The following is a 20,809-nucleotide window of genomic DNA, read 5'->3' on the forward strand; positions in this document are numbered from 1 at the left end:
TAAAGGAAATTTGTCTTTTTTGTTCACTTTTTTTTGCACCTATATGCAGTTTTCTCATTTCTGAAAGAATTCAATGAAAGCTACATTTGAGAAAGCAATAAATGTATACAATATACTGGCAGGTAAAGATAGACATTGGCCAAAAAAGGGGGATAAATAGGAAAAAAACGATTCCATAGGAGTGTTATGGCTTCAACCACAATTCAGTGATGAAAAAAATAGTTCCTCTGGCTGCTGAGAGCAAATAATTAAAATTTTCTGGGAGCTGCCAGTGAAAAATAGTGTATTTCTTGATGTATATGTCAAAATCCAACACAGAGCATGTGGTGTTCCTGTGTCTAATGAATTCTAAAGCAAAGCCAGGAGCTGGAAATACACAGAAACTCCCCACTGCAGGGATCTTTGGCACCATTGTGTGCCTCTGTGGCTGAGACAATGGGAACAATTTTATGCTAATCAGCGGAAATAAAATGCAACATTTTGGTACAAGAGAAATTAGCTGAAACCAGCACTTGAACTCTTCTAAGCAGAAGGCTTGGTTTGTAGGCTATCGAAGTGGATAACAGTGTGAGGCACTTCAAACCTCACACAAGTTCTGGCAACTGCATCGTGTACAGGAACGTCTTTATTTTGCCTTTGTTTTCTTGGGTTTTTTGGCAGCTAAAACATGCAAAACTTTTTTTCTGGCTTTGTTGCCTTAAAGGATACAAATTATGTCTTGCCTACAGCAGCTTATTTCTTTGCATGGAAGGATCTAGCACTTTCACATGCCTAGGTTAAATGTCCTTCTTAAGGGCACTTAAAAGTGATTGATAACAGGTCCTCAGAAAACAAATACAAAAACGGAGGCAGTGGCAGAGAGAGGTCAAAGGCAAAGGGCCAGTGGGGGTGAATGTGGTCAAGGGGGTGATAGGCAGAGGAGGCTGCAGGAATGTATCTGTGGGGAAAATGTCCTAATGGATTGGCTCTAAGTCTTTCCAGCCTGCTGCCAGGCTGGAGGTTTTTCTAGAATTTTATAAAGCCCTGGCTAGCACAGGGGAAGGTATATTAACTGAGTGTTACACATCAGCAGGCTGTACTGCACAAGCATTGAAGACAGACACACCCACAAATTTATATGGGCTGCTTTCCTTGCAACCAAACCTCTCCTGCCTAAAGAAATAGTGAAACAAGTAATTTAATGCATTACTTGGTAGAATTTTTATACTCATACTACTTTTATTGGGATTTCTGATTTTGGAAGGCAAGATAAGCAGGAAGCATGGTGTCAGGGCATTGGAATGGGAGCCTAAATGATGTCAGATGCTGCTATTAAAGAGGTTACCTACCTTCCATAAAAGCAGGATTCCCAATGCATCTGCCTCTCTTGGAAATATGGTTTGTCTAACAAAGCCTTCCCTGGTTAATTTGCATTAGCTTGTGCTGGAGTGTTTACCACTAGTGATGTTTCATGGCTCAAATAGTGTAGAAGTGCTTTGATTGCATGGTAATAAACTATATCTGAATGTCCAAATTAATGCAGGTGACCAGCCACTGGTTTTGCATTAGGTACAAGGAAAAAAAGATCAGAATAGCATTTAAAAATTCAAGCATTTTATGGCAAAATACAGGCTGTCTGAGAACACCACAGAGACGGTGAGAATGCAGTTTACAATACTGGCATCCAACAATATCAGTGGAACTGGTTGAAAAAGAATCTTAAAATACATGGAACATTTGTATGCTTTTTTCCACAGAAGCAGAAGTCACTCTTCTTTTTTTGATTTATCAATAAAGTGGGAAACATTTAAACTGATAAGCAAGAGGAAAAAATGTTGGTATTACCCACACTAAAAATAAAATTTAAAAAGTTAGCAAAAACATTTTTCAAAGTATTTTGACTAATTGTTACTAAAAACCAACTTTGCTAAAAAACAACTTTGTAGACACTAAAATAGAAACAAATTGCTTACATTAACAAGTAAATATTCTTCAAATGAAAATTCTCATTCCATGTGTTTGATAAGCTCTGAGCAGGAGAGGATTCATATCTCTATAGTGTAAGCCTGCCTGGATTTTGCAAGACTGCAGTTCTGATGTGGGACAATAAATAAATATTTAGGCATATCTAACTGTAACTTTGGAAATAGTGACAAGAGACAGTTTTTCTCTGACACTAGGGCAGATCCCATAAGAAGATGAGTTTTTAGAGATGACATCTTAAAGATGAGAAATTTTTTGGTTGCAGCCTGTGGGGTTATTAGAGACCATGTCACACCTCTCACCTCCTATCAAATAAATTAATTGTATCCAATTACTCCTCAAGTAAAATCTTTATTTTGTTGGTGCTTTGGCTGACTTGTTCAGGATTTTATCCTGTATGTGAGTTGATCTATTTTTTTTAAGAGAAGCCTTCTTTGTGCATCAGATAGCCTCAGGTGCTGGTGTGAACAGACTGTTTTTCTCAGTCCAACAGAGTTTAGTGGGATCAGAGGTGATGGACTGGAAATTTGTTCATGTTTACATTTTCATATTGTGACATTAATACTGTTGAAAAGTTTCTTAAGTTCCCCATGCTGATTAAGGATTAAATCTTCAGGATTAAATTTTCATTATGCACTCTTTGCATACCAGTGAATTCTTACTGGTACATGTGAAATGCCTTTGTTAACTTGGATTTTTGAGTATGGAATTTTAGCATTATTCTCTTTCTTTTAGAATTATTGTCTTTCTTTAGAGAAATTGCTCATTTTTTTCATTCACTTCACATGAGACAACAATAGAATAAGAATGCTATCTGTAAAAGCAGTCACATTCTCCATTCTCCACAAACTCACTGGAAGAAAAGAAAAATACACCCTTACTTACAGAAAAGTAGAAAAGGATCTAGAAGTCCTTGAGGTACATTTGGCATAACATAGTGGTGCAAAGCAGGAAGAATTTGGCCTTTATAAAAGCTGAACTAAGGAGCTTTTGTGCTTGCTGCTGCACAGAAGTCTCCAAAGAATGTGCAAGGTTTCATCTTTGACTTAGGGAATGGTGAGCTCATTTGTCCCCATTCCTGTTCTAGGATGCAGCAACATCTTTCTGATCCAGGACTGTATGTAAACTGAGATAAAACTACCTCTGCCTTCTTAAGGGTTGAATTTTGCTCTACAGTCTACATTTTTTAGATTCAAGTAGTGACAGGAACAGAGCAAGAAGTATAAGAAAAGGGCGAGATCAGGAAGAGAAAGGAATGGGGACAAACATGAAGCTTCCAGATTGCTTCAGTTTTAAATTAAACTTATCAGTCCCTGCTTTCTTACCCTTAAGTCTTTCTTTGCTGTCCAAAGGCTCTGTGAGTTTCTCTGAACCAGGTCCCTCACACAGCCCTGGCATGGTAAAGAGGTGTCAAGTAACTATTTGCTTCTCCTAACTGCCTGCTCAGGGAAGGTCTGCTGGGCCTCCTTCCTTCTGGAACAAAAAGTGATGGATGTGAGTGCACAAGCATATGTGTGCAGGCCTTCTGCATCCTGCTTTGTCAGCACTTGGCTCACTAACACAGCTCCTGGTGACTTCAGCATCCTTCAGGCAACAGCAAGAAAAGCTGTGAAGTACACAGCTCATTTTTTAAATTTACTTACTAGTACTGTAATGCAGGAGAAGTTTTGGATACAACGACAGAGATGAGATGCAAATTTTCTTGTGTTAGTTCATATTACAATTTTGCCAAAAGAAAGGAAACTGCTGAAGAAAAATGAAGGATCTTGATCTTTTATTTATGGTTGGTTTTTGTGATACCAAGAAATTGCAAGAGCTAGAATTGACACTTAGAGAAGAATATCTTTTGATGTAGAGATATCAAAATACATTGTGTTCAGTATCATTCTTTTCAGGGCTGCTCCGAGCCTTAGAAGAATCGACACTTTTGCAGTCAAATCCAAGTAACATCTGCTCTATGCAACCAGTCAATATTGTGGAAAAGTTCAAAGAATGAAAACCATTAGTAGTGTCAGCTTTACAACCAGAAGGTAATGGCATTGAAGTGAGCAAGTATAATACCCAACAATACCAGGCTCATTAACCAGTGATTTATCATGATGAAAAGACCTGTTTAACCTTTAGTCTTCACATGCTTTCTGTTTTTAACAAAAAGATCTATTATTTCTAGTTGTCAAGTGATAATTTGTGGGTTGTTAAAGGGATGTATTAAATTATACTTTAAACTATTATTCACAATTACACAAATACTGCTTTTGCAATGGGATGAGTTGATGCTAAAATTATTTTTATTTTCCTCTCCTCTTATAATTTTGTTCATCCATTTGGGAAGTGAAATGATGGCATTATATATATTAAGGATACCACTATGTGACTTCTAGGCAAGTTAAATCAAATTTGATGGGTGCAGCAAGTGATGATGCTGTTTCACAGAAGTAGCACAATCCACATAAAATATTTTGAGGATTGTATATGCCAGTTCTGAAAGCTTGTTCTTACCTCTGAATAAAGAGGTGCATAGAGCTGACTGTCCTGTAAAACTGAGTTTCTTTTATCCCTGTGTTGGGTTGTTTCATTAATTTCATTTTTTAAAAAGAAAGCACTGCTGATTTTAGACAGCTTTTGGCAGTTGCCATATAACCTTTTCTTACCGAAAAGCAGGCAGCACAACTTATTCTGAACCACAACATCTGTGCCTTACAAGCAATAAGCCTCTTGGAAAATGTAATTGTATCAAAATGTGGCAAACTGTATGGTGACTTTTGTGATGTAGAAAAACATCCATCAAGGGTTGCAAAGTCCATGAGACCCATTTCAATCTAATTAGATGATTTGTGATCTAATTCAGACTTGCATTTCAGGTCACTGGGAACATCGTATTATCTCCTGTCTAGTTCCACATTTTTTCTACCCATTTGGTTCTCTGTCTAGCTTTAGTATAACATAAGGATAAATTGATAACTGGTTTAGTAATTCTCCAAATATTTTTGTACAGGAATAGATTCTAAACAAAGCTCCACGAGCAGATAAAACAGAATGATTATGAGCATCCTGCCTGTCCTTTATGTCTACATTTTGTACATCATCCATTCAAAGGTATTGATGTTTCATCTACAAATTTGAGAGAAATCAGCATTTAAGAAGTTAGTAGGAGCAAAATGAGAGGGCTTAACATGGTAGTAGAGACATCATATGCAATATTCAAAATGAACAATAAGGAAGGATTTTCTAATCTATAATTATGATTTCTTAGTTGTAGGGCAGCTTGGAAATTTACAGGCAATGCAGTATTTGTGACAGAGTTCTTCTGAAGTAGACATTTAATTGCAATACTTTTGAAATGAGCAGACATGTAAGATGTTTTCTTTCCCTCCAGCTTTAACACAGATTTAATCAATTATTGAGAAAATGTCTAGGTACACCTTTTTAAGTATCAAAGACTCTATATACATCTCTGTAGGTACCTTCTTTCTCTCTTTACCTACAATACTAAAATATCAAGCTCTGTTTTCTACTGTATTTGTGGTGTAAATTTTTAGGCAGGACACTGAGAATGTTTCATTCTTAGTGATGCTGATCCCCATCTTCTTGATGATCACTTCCAGGTCTGAATAAACATTTGGAAATGTATCACTGTCTACCAATTTAACTGTAAAATAATCTTGGTTGTCAAAAAAATATTTGAAAATCTTGCTGCATTTCAGAAAAAGTTTGGGCTGAAAATAAGTGATAATGATATCTTTTTATCCAATATTTTAGTAGAAGTGTATTTGTTCATATTTCTGGAGTGCTAGTTTTGTTATTCTCCTCAGTCTGGTAAAAATCAAATCTTTGTCTTCCTTCTGCAAGGTGACCACCCCAAGTACCATGGTGAGAGGGTGAGGTGAGCCTCCCTTGTTTCTTGTATGCGGTGCTTCACTATGTATTAAATAAATATTCTGTGAGATAGAAAATGAAAAATGAGACTTGAAGAACCTCACAATTAGGACACTGGTCTGGCAGAAAAGGCACTCCTGATGCTGTTTTCAAATACATGTTCTCTTTATGCATTGTGGAAATGCAGTAATACGAGAGACTGCAATCAAAAATCAGACAGCACCCATGTAATTGTCTGTCCTGGTGCCTTTGCAGCTTTTTGTAGAAGCACTTCAGGGACTTTCTGAAAGTGATCTGAAAGTGAAGGTTTGAGTGACCTACACACCAGGCTCCTGAACGGGCTGTGGGCACAAGTCAGTCTGATTTTCTCTGAATACATTCTCTCTTTTTTTCTTTTTTTCTTAAACATATGCTTCATTCTAAAGCATTCAAATATTTTCTCGAATATTTCTATGGTTTGTGTTTGATTAGGAAGCTAAAAACCTCTGTGAATCTGAACTGTATGCTTTATATCAATTGGACTGAATTGTCTACACATACATATTTGAGAGGATTAGGCTCCTAACAGAAAACAGTGCTTTTACTAGGATTTTATCTCAGTACTTTCCCAAGAATCTAGTAACTTTCCCAACAATCTAATAACTTCCCTCTCTAACCAGCAGTCTCTGATTTTTGCTGCTGCTGCAGGATCCAGCAGATTGGGTTAAATTCAGGCTTCAGAAATTTGACCATTGACTCCTATAGGAGTGGGGTCTCAGCTTTTGTGTCCACTGCTGTCTGATGAGAAGGGCAAGGGCAGAAAGACAGCATCTCTGAAGGGGAAAAAAATACAACTTCTGTATCTTTTTTATTGCCTTTTTGCCTTTGCAGTTATAAGATTTGAGCAATTGACTGCAATATTTTCAAAAAAGAAAAGCGTCTCTGTCTCTTGGTTTACAATTTTGCCTGAAACAGAACTTTCAATACATTTTAGCCTGTGGAAAAAGCTTGCAGGGCAAAATGTGAATATGCATAAGCTTGTAATTTTCCTTTAAAAATGTGGAAAACACCCAAATCTTGTGTTTGGCTTTCAAAATTTGTGAATTATGTGGTTGTGAATTCTCACGGGAGGGGGGAAGAGAAAAAACAAGCAAACAAAATGAATTTGATAGGCTCATCTTTTATTTCCAACTATTTGTAGCACTCTAGTGGTGACACCAGAACAGTTTCACAGCTGTAACAAACACCTGCTGTTCTTGAGTTGCATTTTGTGTATTCCTGCTCTGTCTCCTGTGGACCAAATATTTCAGAGTATCTTTCGTCAGAGATACCTCTCATAAAAGTTCTGTTGTACATCTGGGTGGAAATACACACTTCCAAATCCTGTGAAGAAACACAGTGTATGGGATCAGAAGCAGCACAGTGCCCATAGTATGAAACTGGAATGTAGTTGAAGCATTGTATGGACTTTTCTTTGGGGTTGTCTATCCAGTTAGATTGACTTCTAGTAATTTTGCAACAGTGAAAAGTGGATATTCTGTTCTTATTGAGAAAAAAATGTGTAAGAGTTGATTTTATTTGGATTTCAGTCTTATTTGGTCTAACAAACTAAAGTAGTAGCATGAACAGGAGCAAAGGAAAGGGACTGGAAGACTAGTGACTTTGAAAGGTCTGCTGAGAGCTTAGAGGCAGCACAGAAATACAGAGCTGGCTCCCTCACAAGCTTGGCACATCCCATAGTATCTATCCACACACATTAAAATGCACTTGCTCTCAGAACCGGCTTTCTCCACTCCCTCTACTCTGCTCCCCTCCCCATTCTGCACTGCCTAACAAAAGATTTTCGACAAAAGAAATTCTTCCTGGTTTGTAAAACGGTTGTGTAAAACTTGGACTGTAAAGCCACAGTTGACTGCTTTAATATGGAGCAGTTGGGAGGGTGGGGAATTGCTGGCAGGTTGGGACAGGACACAGCCATGGTGCCCCTATTCTGTCAGGGCTCTACTTAGTCACACCACCTGCTCCCCCTATTCTTTCAGAGGCAAACCAGTCATGACAGTATGAACAGACGGATGTTTAAGCTCAATACCTTGGACACACTGCACCAGACGGAGCAAGGGAAGCTAGGAAAAGATAAATTAAGTGATCAATAAAGATAAGGGACCTGTTTAGCAGTAAATGGTGGGGACAGAGCAGACAGAACAAGGGGTGAACGTGTGTTAAATAATGCAAATGTGCCTGTGGGCACACACAGGCTCCCCAGTATAAGCCTCTTCAGAGTCAGTAATGCTGTTTGGTACTTGGCTGGAGGGTGAGGAAAGGGAAGAGAAAGGGGGCTGTGTCCAGGGCTAAGTCAGTGACCTCTTTGCACCTCCCACCTTTGTGACAGCTGGGAAAGAACAGTAAGGAGCAACAAAGTTGTGATAGAGAATCAGTAACTGTTATTTGACAGTTGATTGACAGTTAAGTGATCCAAAAATGTGGACTTATTTTAATCAGCTATGACAGTCAGGAACAACCTTTTGTTCTGTCCTTTTGCCTAGTACAGCAAAGATCTTGATTTCAGGTTCAAACTTTTAACCCCTTCTCTTCAAGAAGATCTAAAAATCAACTTGCAATCACTTCCCATGACAACTGACCTGTTAACTGTTACAAAGGATGCATAAATAATCATGCACACCTTAAATGAGCATTGGTTTTTATTATGAGCATGTCTCTGGTTCTTCTCTAATGACCAAAAAAGGAGGTAATTTTCACTGTGAAAGACTCAGGGTTACAATTGCACTCATTACTGCCATGTAAGTGATGGTGTTTCTTACTGTGCTGCAACTACACTGTGGTAGCAGCACTCAAGGGAGCAACTACTCTGTGTTTAGCCAGGGGGAACGGTGGAGCAAGCACAGGCACAGAGAAGGTGATACCATGTGTTGTAGGTTTATAACTTGACCAAAGTGCCTTGTTCTTGTGCTTAGGCCACCAGTATCACTCAATTATTCAGGAAATTTCACTTTAGGTACCACTGATCATAGAATAGTCATGCATTTAGTAGGGACCTACAACAATCATGTAGTCCAGTGTCCTGAGAATCAGCAAGCAAAGTGTTCACTGGACTGGACCTTTCTGTACTCTCAGCTTTCACATTATGGTCCAGAACCCAAAGAATAAACCCCAGTCCATTAAGGTGATCAACCTTTTCTGCTCATTGTTGTCCCACAATGATTACAGACATTGTAATCCTGTTTAAATAGATAACTGCCAGGTTTTCCTATTACATAGTCCCATGGCCTATATAGCTCCCATCCTTTCCATTTTACTTGTATACCTGTTATGTAATGCTGAAACAATGGTGGTGTAGAATAAATAGTAAAATGCTGGGAGTTTTTCAGGTGTCACTCACCAAAATGTCCCAGGATGCGAAAACTGAATTGTAGTGGTACAATGGGGCACAAAATCTATTTCCATAATATAAAGGTATGTTGAAATCTAGTCCTTTTCACTGGCAGAATAAAATGCAGACTGCTACAAGACACGGTTAGGTAGGCAAAAGGGATGGGGAGATAAAGTCAATTCAAAGAATTATTCAGCTTTTGAGCTGATGGCTTGTAAGTGCAGCTGAGCCTCAGCTGTTCTCACAAGTGTCATCCTGAAGTCACACTTAGATTTTTTTGTTTTGCAGCTGAAATGTTTTTCACTGAGTATCCCCCACAGCTGGTCCTGTGCAGCTGTGAGACTTGGGCAACAGGAATGCATTTCCTGAGGCGAGAGAGGCCAGCACAGGTGCATGGAGACAACTGTTGGGGCCTGGTGGCTCCCATCATTGGGAAGATGGAAGTGTCCTCTACAAACCATCTCAGCATTTCAGGCCACAACAAGTCCCAGGTGGTAAGTGACAGGACAAGAGGAAAAGGACACAAGTTGCACCAGGGGAGGTTTACTTTGGATGTTAGGAAATAGCTCTTTACTGAAAGGGTTGTCAAGCCCTGGTACACAGGCTGTCAAGGGAAGTGGTGGAATACCATCTTTGAAAGTGTCCAAAAAGTGATTTGGACCTGGGGACATGGTTTCATGGCAGGCTTGGCAGTAGTGGGTTAATAGCTGGACTCAATGATCTTAGAGGGCTTTTCCAACCTAAATGTTTCTGTGATTCACAAGCACCCCCACAAGTCTGTGGCAGTGCAGGTGAGCCCAAATTTACAGGTTAGCCCAAACTGGGAAGTTTCCTGTGCTTCAGGTAGTGCTGTCACAGCCTTTCTCCAAAGGCCACCTCACGTGACACAGGTTCCAGTGAGACCTTGCTGCTTAAAGGCTCTCATTAGGAGGATCCTTATTTTTTTCCTGTACATTGCTTTACTGATTATGAGAATTCCAATATAAAGATGGAACATGTAGATAACCTGGGTAATGAGCTTTCTGCCCATTCTGGATGTGAGCCACAGGCTCTTTAAGAATACCTACTTATATGTAATATGGAAAGCTGGACAAATGTTTGGAATTACTCCAACAACTGAGCGTGTTTCTGGACCAATGTAGGGATAATTTTTTTTTATTTCCTTCTACATGAGACAGTGGAGCTTTCTTTCAAGGTGTTTCTTGGCTGGCTGCCAAGAATCCCAGGGCTCAGCTGTGCTTTGGAGAATAGCCTAGGCTGGATTTTGTAATCTTATTTTCCCTCTTGTATTTGTAATGGTGTTTTTTGGGGTTGCTGGTAGAGGGAGAAGGTATGAAACAGAGTATGCCTGAGGGAAAGAACAGCTTACTGCAGTGTTGTTAACCCCCCATGTCATGGTAGGGTTGGACATGGGATGGTGATGCTGACTAGAAGCAAAATAAATAGTTAAAGATGGCAGAAATTAAAATTATTAGTAAGTATCTTTGTGCAAAATGTTTCCACTTTAAAAGTGAGTTTGGTCTTCATATACAAAGGTTTGAAGTGAGGAGAAAATTCACTGCCCTCATTCTGTACTTCATTCTCTCATTATTCACCGGCAACAGAATTGACAAAGAGATGACAGCTCTGTGAAAGTCAGGCCCTTTTCCTGGTTTATGAATTGCACCTTGTTAAGCATAAGCATGCAATGAAGATGTTTTTTGGTTCCCAACAGTGATGTTGAGATGTCTGCATGTGTGCTAAATGAAAGTGACAGGAGAAGGTTCAGTGCAGGCAGTACATTGATAGAGCTGGGATGAGCATGGGCTGGCTGATCACTATAGTTTTACTAGCATCTGATCCTTGTGGACACAGAGGGATTTCAGCAGCAGGCAACTGCTGTCTGCTTTGTGCAAAAAGAACTTAGTCTAACCCACAAACTCCATAAAATAGATCCCTTCTTCAGTAATTATCTTGATATGTTCTCTGATTAATGGCTTTTATCCATAGGATTATCATTCATGGTAAGCCTGGCAATAAAGCTGTTTATTTTTATGAGATATTTTATAAACCCAAGAACAGCATGATGCATTAGTGTTGGTACATCAGCAAAATGTGCATGCAGCACCATAAGATGATTCAAACAAACAATTTGGACATTAATATGTGCTCTGGAATTTACCACAGTGCAGCCAGAGCATGATTCATTTGGCAGCCTTCTCCCACAGCTTAGTACAGTCATTTTAGAAAACTGTTGGTCTTTCTCCACAGAGAGTCAGTTTAATAGTAAGATGCATCCCATGAATAAAGTGTGTGATCAACAACAACAACAGCAATCATAATCATCTACTCAAAGACGTTGTGATTCTTAACTAAGACATGTTGAATTGAAGAAGTGCTGAATTCCCTTCACTTTGGGGCACAAAACCACCTTTGTTTTCCCCAAAGTAATTTAATTAATTTAAGTGGTTTATTTTCTCGAATTCCATGAACTCTGTGATCTGCATTTCAGTTTTTATTTTCTGGAAAGGCACATCCATAGCAAGGCCTGAGGGATTTCCTCCAGTGAGAGTACTACAAGACCCCTCTGTCATCTACAAAATATGTTCTGTTCCTTAGTTTGTTTCTGAAGTTGTCAAGCACTTTTGTATTTATCTCTCTCTATCTCTCACAGCCTGCTGATTAAATTCTTTCTACTTCCTCACAAACAACAGCCAGCTTGAAAGGGACCTTAAAAGATCCTGTGTTCCAACCAGAGGAAAGGGAACCTAGTGGTATCTGATGTTTCATGTTCTGCATGAACTAAGGAAGTTACCATACACCACTGAGAGATAAATAATACCAGGTGGGATTTGGTAGGAAACACTTGCTAAAAACACAGGTGGTTATTTCATACTCTCTCTTTTTTGTCTAATCCAATATAATGAATTAACAATCTATGTACTGACTGGCTTGTTTACATCACTTCTCTTGCATGAAGCTATTTAGACAGTAATTTGCAGTCAGTGGTGAAAACATACCTGTGTGCTTGCTCTATTATGAAGAAATAAGATGGTTATTTTTAGATAAAAGCCCCAAAGGAATTCTATTCTTTTCTAAATAATTTCCTACTTCAGTATAGGAACATCAGTCTGGAAGGGCTAACTTGAACCACAGAATCTGGCTGTCAAAGGAAACCCTGTTTTGTTCCTCTTCTCATTTTGCAGCAGACACATGACGGGTCTGACCTTCCAGCATTGCATTCATAGCCCAACTGACTCACAAAGTATTCATATTTTCAGTGTTCATTCTTTCCTGGCAGCAAATGCATTTGCTGGGTCTATGTTATAAACCCCAACATGAAAAAAAATCCAAATTAAAAGCATTCTTTTCTTGGGGGGAATGAGAGGTAACTTGGGAACTTTTGCTGCCTCCTTCCCTTCTGAAGCTGAGATATGAGATTATTTCACCAGCTGAGACAGAGCACATAAGGAGCTGTTGAAACACCTACAGCTCCCCTCAGAACAGCCTCATTCCTCTTTGTCACTTGTCCTGGTTGAACCTGAGAGTCTGGAAATGATAGTTAGACAAACCTGTGCTGTCCTTTCAGCAGGGGGTTAACAACCATTGTTGTTTCATTAATCATACACAGAGGATCTGATTTCTCATAGCCAAGAGCTCAGGTCAGGTGTTCCAAGTAGCATTACCCTGCAAACCAAACTGGTGTTGTCAGAGCTGCTACAGAGGGTTCAGCTCCTGCAGGAAGGAGGGAAAGAATAGAAGAAATTCAGGGCTTTGTCACCAGGAGAGGAAAGTGATTCCTTGCACAAGCTGGTGGTACCTTCTGTAGCTTCTTGAAATGCCCACAAAGACAATCATAGTCTGAACTCTCTGCTCTTGGCAGGAATGAGTGGATGCCACACATGAGAAGTAGGTAAAGGCATGGGGAATTGCTTGTTTCTTAAAACAGGGGGGATGGGGCACTCTGGACACCTTCTAGGGTACCTAGATGAGGATACTTCTTAAGTAATTTTTTTTTAGTGGTGGAAAAACAGGAGCACAATTTTTGTAGATTTTTATTTGGTCTCTTGGATGCTATCAACACTATTTTAAATGAGAAATGGACAGATGAGGAGTCCTTGTTTAAGAAGGAAAATTGTAAATGATGTGGTTGTCACCCACTGGTGGCAGTGGAGGTCAGAAACTCAACTCCAGTTGGCAGTGAGGGCAGAAACTCAACTCCTTGGACTCCTTTAATCTCCAGCTGTCAGCACCATCTCACACCATCCAGTTCAGGAATGTTTGAATCCAAGGGTTCATCTTGGCTCTGGGAACAGGAGGCTCTGCAGTTTCTGTGTTATGCTGTCACCCAAAGGTAACAGAGTCAATGCATCCCCAGTTCTTGTCACCTTCCAGAGAACCCATCCCGTGCAGTCAGGGATGTGGTTTGTGTCTGTCCTTGTCTTCTGATGACCTGAAGGAAAGAAGCTGCAAAGCTGCTTTGGGCTGCCTCATCTGGTCAGCTCACAGGCCTGGATAATACAGGGATGGATGGAACTCAGGAGGAAATGTTGGTCTGTCTAGAATTTAAACACTGCCCTTTACATCCACTTAAAAATACAGAAGGGTGTTCTTACTCTATGAACTTCAGGCAATAAATGATCACAGAATCATTCCAGTATACACTGATTTACATGGAATCAGTAATACAGATTGAATCACTACCTAATAAATAGGTTCTGTGTCATTATAATTCCGTGCAGTGAGGAAATCCTGGAATAACAGAAGGACAGATCACACATTATCCTTAATCCTGTATTGTTACTGTGCATTTATTGATTCTAAAGTTTAGCCATAAATACCAGAATATTTTCAGTTTTCACACAACTCTAACTAAAGGAATTTCTAGTTTCTCTTATTCTAACAAACAACTACCATTGTTTGGGATAAAAATATAAAATAAAATAGTGCTGTAAAACAATCAAATTTCAGGGAAGTGTAATTAACAGAATAATGATATTATGTTTTGGGGATGAAAATACTTTTTTAAAAAGGGAAATATAACTTGTGGGTTATTGTTTTTACTATTTTGAATAGCCCCTGTGCCCCACAGCTTCATTCTCATAGTAATTTTTCAAAGTTTTAGCTATCCTGAACGAAAGAAAGCATCCTCCAAACCCTTGTGGAAATGATATGGCAATGTTAAATGTCTGAATTGTTCCACCCATCTAAATAATGTCTGTTAATAATGTCTAATCCATGTAACTTGTGCCTTAACACCCTGCCAAGCCTATCACTGGCACCTGGCTTCCTAGAACTATTTAGTGTCTTTTCTTCCTGTTGTGGCTGAAGGTGCATTATTGGCACTATGGGAGAGACAGGATTCAAATTTTTTTTTTTTTTTACATCATTAGTCACACAAAGTGATTACTCCAGCTGTACAAATAATCTAGGAAATAGATTTTTTTTTTTTTTGCATTAGAATTATGCAAGCCCAGCAAATAATCCCAACAATTGCTTCTTAAGTCAGTGAAATTTCAAGCCATTCACTTTACTTGTAAGGAGCTCACGGCTTCTTTGATGATGGGACTTGCTAAGCCCAAATGTGGAGAACTAATAAAATAATAAAAAGGCTCCAGAGGTGTTTATAGATTTCAATTATCTCTTACTTTCTCTCCCAGGACGGGGCTTGGCAGGATTGTGCTACCCTCAAGTAGCACTTGAGTCTAGGCTGCATTTTATGCTGGCTGTCTCTGAGGTTTCTCCTTTGTGGCTGAATTGCCTTAGTGTGGGCAGTGTACAGAGGTGCTAAGGGCTTGCCTAGACAAAGCACCAGGCTTCACAAAAGCAGGGGAGCAAAAGGAAGCAAAATTGAATCTCTAGCACCCAGCTCCTAGGCAAACAGACAAAACTAATGGATCCACTCTTGCTCCTCCCATCCAATTACCATGATCCAGTAGAGAGAATATGGCAACATTGGTTCACACAAACTCTAACACTCTTAATCCCTTCCATACATATAAACCTCACATTCAGTGCTGTTATTTCATTATCGAGCCACCCAGGCAGCCGCAGTGTCAGAATGGACCCACCGGCTGCAAAACCTGCCTCCTTCAGGTCTTAATCAGCTAATGAAGGATATGCAAATGACAAGCTTATGGGATTATGCCTTGTCTGACAGCAGTGCTCCTCACAGCGATGCAGTACTAATACAGGTGTTAGTAAACTGGTTATTAGACGCTGTCTAATTTAGGCCCATTCACGCTGGGATTGTGCTGGCAGCCCTGCCATTTGTACTGGTATTTGTGGCCCAGTAGGACATCTATTAGGGCTGTGGTGGGTCCAGGCAAACCCCTTGCTGCTCAATATGAAGTTAATAAATCCAGTTGGTTTGGTCTTTAGCCATAGACAACGACCAAAGACTGATGAGGATTTCCCCCTCCACCCCAGCTGCCTGGGAAATTTACACTGGAGGGCAAAGGGGAAGTTTAATTGACAGTTACTTAACATTTATATGAACTTCTCACATGCTTTTGAATAAAATGTAAAGCACAGAAGTATGATTAACCTATATTTTCCCTTGGTCGCAACCAGCCAACTCTCTCTTCCGTGAAAGAACATGCAGCCCAGAAATATGCAGTGAGAGCAAAATACACTGTGTCTGGGGATGAGCCATTTCTCTGGAGTTTTGGCCATTTCAGTGGTCCAGTACATCTTTCTGCTGTTTAATTTTTCTTATTCAATGATATTTCTTTAAAAAGTTCCTTTGCTGTGCAAACAATCCTTCATTGCGGGGCATTTACTCACCAAATCAGTGGAGAAAAGTAGAGTGGAATCAGTAAAGTGTTCACAGACCAGAGCACACGATGCCAACACTTTGTCAGTTGATACCCCTGCTACATGTTTGTCTAAAATCTCCTAAATTATACTCTTTATGTAAACAGCGAATATTCCATACACACAAACAAAAGCGTCAAGCCTACAGCAATTTTCATTTTTTCCCAAAAGGACTTTGGTGGAAACTAAGATAGGACTAGCAAGTTATTTCAAAGATCTCCACTTTATGAACAATGACGCATAGCTTCTTCTGCCTAGAAGGGACACAGAACATAGCAGAAATCCATAAAGGACATCATCTGACAAGTGCCAAAATTGATTAGAAGATGCCCAAAGAATTAGATTTTATCTCATCCAGTCAGTAGAAGAAAGGTTGTATTTCAAAGTAAATCTCTGTTTAAGACCCATTTGAGAATTTTGCCAAAAAAGATGTGATGTTGTGGGGGTTTCTATTCATTACAATAGTAATACCTTCAGCTGTACTATTCTTCATTTAAATACTATTTAAAATTGACGGACCTCATCAAAGTATTGAGCTGTTCTAGTAAAAGCTAGAAATTATGGGACACAGGTAGCTTTTAATGAGTTCAGAGGTTTGATTTAATCTTTAAATCAATTAAGCTGGAATTGTCATCTTCTACATTGGGAGTTTCAAACAAAGGTTTAAAGGGCAAAATATTCAAAAGTGAGTCCACAAATGTCAATAAGCAAAGCCTCTTATGTTTAATGCCCACATAGCCATTGTTCTATGTTTGCTCTGACTGACCCTAATTAAATGTGTATCTTTAGGGCAAAGTTTTCTATGCTGAACTTTTCTTGTGCCTTTCACTTTCAGGTGTTTGAAAACCAAATAGGGGTCCAAAATTTGAAAATTCAGGTCAGTGATCAACGTCTTGAATCTAAGGGATCTAGATAAGTGAGGCTGGCTCATCTGCTCATTCATCACCTGTACTAAAGTTGCCTCATTATCCTGGTCTGCAAACTGAGATGTTCTGTGTCCACTGTCCTATCAACCTCTGGCTTGGGATAACCTGGTCCTGTGTGGAACAAATTTACCTGTGAGACACAAGATCTTGTATGAGCTAAAAAGCACTGAGTAATGGGTGGAGAAAAGTCAGACATAATGGAATGGTTTAAATGGAGCATGTATTTCTAGTTTATTTATCATTCTGTCACGCTGCTCTTTGCCTGCCTCTAAAATAACCTGGAGGATATGATCAGGAGAATGTGGATTGTATTGATTAGGCCCAGTGGAGTCCTGCTGATGGAATATTGTTGTGCTATTTATAGATAACAAAAGGATAATTTCTATTTATCCTTATGCTTTGTCATAAGGATAAGCATGTTGTTGCTTCAGACACCGAGAAGGTGAGGAAAGTTTAGCAAGTCTGGACCTATTCGAAATCCCAGAAGCCAGAATCTCTGAATGTTCACAATTAATATAAATCCTCAGAAAGATTCAGGAATTCTTAAGAACAACAGAAAATGTTTTTTTTTCTTTTACTATTTCAGTTATCAGCAGCACCTCCCAATGCTGATAGCTCTGTTTTAGTTGAGAGCTGAGAAGGTGAAGGATATTACATTTATGAAATGCATCATATCTAAGTAAAAAGACATGGTAGGAAAAAAGCCTACTTGCACTTGGACAGACCATATCAGAAATAGTGTTAAAACATCAAAGAAGCGTTTGAGTAGTTAACAGCACCGGTAGTAGCTGCCATGAGTGGGAGCAAAAGAATTGGTTCTAAGAGTGTAGTTACACAATACATTTTCTGTGTCTTTCTTTTTTTATCTCTTGCTTTTCTTCTTTAACACACAGATGATTACCTCTGACACCTTGAAGAGAGTGCATACTGCATCTGAGAAAAAGGTAGCACCTTCATTGGTCAAGAAAATATAACAATGCAGTGTTCAAAGATGAATGTGTGTTTGAAAAAGTGCCTATGAAAAAGTGGAGAGAAACACATGGGTTATGGGAATGAACACATGCTGAGGGATGAAACAGTGACAGTTAGTGTTAAATGAAAATTTAATAGAATTAAGAATCCACTCATGCTGGTTTCCACTGGATGACAGAATCCACATCACTGCCAGGTGATGTGCTGTCAGCAGTGCACTTAGGCAGCTGCCAGTCTTGATCCCAGAAGGGTAAATCTTGGAGGCTGGACAAGAAAGGAGTATCTGCCTTCACTTCTGTCCAGGAACTATCAGCCCCTAACACCTGTTTAATTTCCCAGGTACTGTTCATTTGTCTCTTGGAAATGAATTCTTCAAATGCTGAGTGTCCTGGACTTCCACACAGTTTGTAATCAAAGGATCAGTGATACTGCAACTTCAAGCATTCCACTTAAACCTGCTTTATTGAAATTCTCTTTGAAATCTACTTCTTTGGCTCTGAAATTGAAATGACATAATGATATTGCCAGTATTCATAACAGTTTTAGTTTGAAGAGCATTCTCTTCTAGATTTCAGGAAAATAAGTTTTTCAGCCTGATGTTTTACTTAATATTTTTGCCAATAGAAGTTGGGTGTTTGATGAATCATACACCTGTTTTGAGGAACTCACTGTAAAACATTTATTTCCCATATATGCAGACTAAATAATAATTAAACCAAACACAAACTGCCCTTGTAAAGAGAACACGGAACGTTTCATACATCAGACTCGCTGAGAGTTTCAGCTTGAGTTCCAGTTGCTGGGATATATCTACAGCTGCGAGAAATCAAATCTAGTAGAGTACTCTAATCTGGGATCTATCTACATGCAAGTAATTTTTAAATTACTTCATGGAAACAAATTAATTCATAGAAAAGTGAATCCATTTTTGCCCTCCTTTACTTTGAAGACAGCCTTTCACCATGCTAAACAGAATATATTATTCCCAGCCTACCAGATCTATCTTTAAGAATGTTGTGGGGCCATCAGCAAAGAATTCTATACTGCTTAAAGAAATCCTGTGTTCTGCTCACAAACAAAGTAAAATATTTCAGACAAGAGGAGATGCCTAATCAAGATAACTTTGGAGATCCAGATTATTAATTTAGCCTGAGTAACTGAGTTTTGTCCTGAATTGTGTCTCAGTGTGTGGCCTATAAGCAGGTGACAGACTGTGGAGCAGTGCCCCTGCTCCACAGGGACCTTCTACATTTGCATCCACCCCACTGTGACTTGGCTTCTTTCGGTGTTCTGGCTTCAAGCAAATTTCCATATCTGGGTGCAACAGTTATATTCTATATATTTGTTCTAGATGGTCATTTTCTATTACATAACATTTTTATGGCATCTGACTGGAATATAGAGTTTTCTTTCCAGTAGCATGCATAAGGCAGGCCTGTACCAAGCTTTTCACTTTTCCCATTGGATGATTTCTAGTCCCTTGGGATAACTCTATTATCAGAAAGATCAGTTGTGAAAAACAGCTTATGTACCCCATCCTAGAGAAAGTAAATACAGCTTCTTTCTTAGGCACTTCTGAATCCTAAATAGTTTGCAACTTTTTCGGGAAATAATTCTCAGTTCCCTCACTGTTGAAATGGGATCACAAAATGGGAAAAAATACACCATGAGAAGTAAGTTTGTTAAAATTATTGTTTAAGGAGTTATTTGCAAATGCAAAAATATGTGAGAAAATAAGTCCAAAAGTTGCCTTCAGAAAATCCTGAAGTCAAACTGCCTTAATGCTACTCCTTGTGTATCTTTACAATGAGAATTTTAAGCGGATTCTTCCTGCATAGCAGTATACAAGGTTAAAGGTTAACAACTGAGCAATTCCTTGGACAAGGTGTTATTCAAAATCAGGTACTTAAGACATTTGCTAGAGGACTTAGCTATTATGGCTGTTTGGAATCAGTGCATTTTCCAGCAGGGAAAGTATTTAGGAGAACAAAAAGAGTGTGGAGACAGGGAATTTCAGAAAGCCTGTTACCACATAAACTAAAAACCACCATTAGAAGCCGAGTTCTCTTAAGAAAAATCTGACGTATCCAAATAGGTTGGGTGGAAATCGTGGTCAACAGAAAGAGATGAGAGCATTCTCCACAAATACTTAAGCTTGGCTCTATTTAAGCTGTTTTTGATGTATGCACGAGTTTTCTCTTCCCATGTTGCTTTCCTTTGATGTAGTTATGCCCCTCAAGATCTCACTTCTTTTTTTTAAGAGCTTGTAAAGCATGTGATAATTTTGCAGTCAGGTCTGAATCGAAGAGAAAAGCTGTTGGAGGTTTCTGATCTTGCAATGTTCTGAGTAATATCTCACTAGGGATTGGAGTTTACTTGGTGGAAACCTGAAATAATAAAAAAAATCTCAAAGTTATATGGTCCTCTTTTGAAGAAGAGTTTATAATGTAGGTGGCCAGAGACATTCTAATTGTTTAAGCAATGAGTACAGCTGTTGGATCTCCTTTTGATCTGGGTTGCAGGGTTTCTTCTCTAATTTTTGGGGTTTTGTACCTGGATCTTTTGGGATGTTGAGAGGGTTGGCTGTTACGGAAAACACAGCTGTTTCCTTTGTTGGATATGAAAAAGTCCACAGTGGTTTTGAATGGGGTTTAGGGAAGAAAAGAAGGCACTTCCACAGCCTTAAAGGACCAATAAAGCTCTCAGGACTAAAACTTTGTGCGTGTGTAAAAGTGAATATACTTTTAGAACTAAGTTTACAAAAATGTCACAATTGGATTCCACAGCTGTCATGAGAGGGAAGATGTTCATTCCACCTTGCACTAAAACACTGGTTTGATTCGGGGTATTAAACAGCTGCTCTGCTACTGCTGCAATGTGGCTTTTCCGTGGCAGATCTGTGCTACAGCCT

General features: G+C 39.1%; 2 long non-coding RNA genes across 2 annotated transcripts in view; both read left to right on the forward strand.

The window, feature by feature from the left end:
- LOC137476112 (uncharacterized) overlaps positions 1–6,075 on the forward strand; it is an 8,718-nt gene extending 2,643 nt beyond the window's left edge. The window contains exons 2-3 of the long non-coding RNA XR_011000252.1: positions 3,858–3,992; positions 5,812–6,075. This is a non-coding gene — a long non-coding RNA (uncharacterized lncRNA). The remainder of the gene's footprint in view (positions 1–3,857; positions 3,993–5,811) is intronic.
- LOC137476114 (uncharacterized) overlaps positions 1–20,809 on the forward strand; it is a 74,915-nt gene that overhangs the window by 42,459 nt on the left and 11,647 nt on the right. Inside the window, exon 2 of the long non-coding RNA XR_011000253.1 lies at positions 11,899–12,029. This is a non-coding gene — a long non-coding RNA (uncharacterized lncRNA). The remainder of the gene's footprint in view (positions 1–11,898; positions 12,030–20,809) is intronic.

This window comes from Anomalospiza imberbis, chromosome 6 (assembly GCF_031753505.1).
Source record: "Anomalospiza imberbis isolate Cuckoo-Finch-1a 21T00152 chromosome 6, ASM3175350v1, whole genome shotgun sequence".
In the NCBI taxonomy this organism is placed as follows: domain Eukaryota; kingdom Metazoa; phylum Chordata; class Aves; order Passeriformes; family Viduidae; genus Anomalospiza; species Anomalospiza imberbis.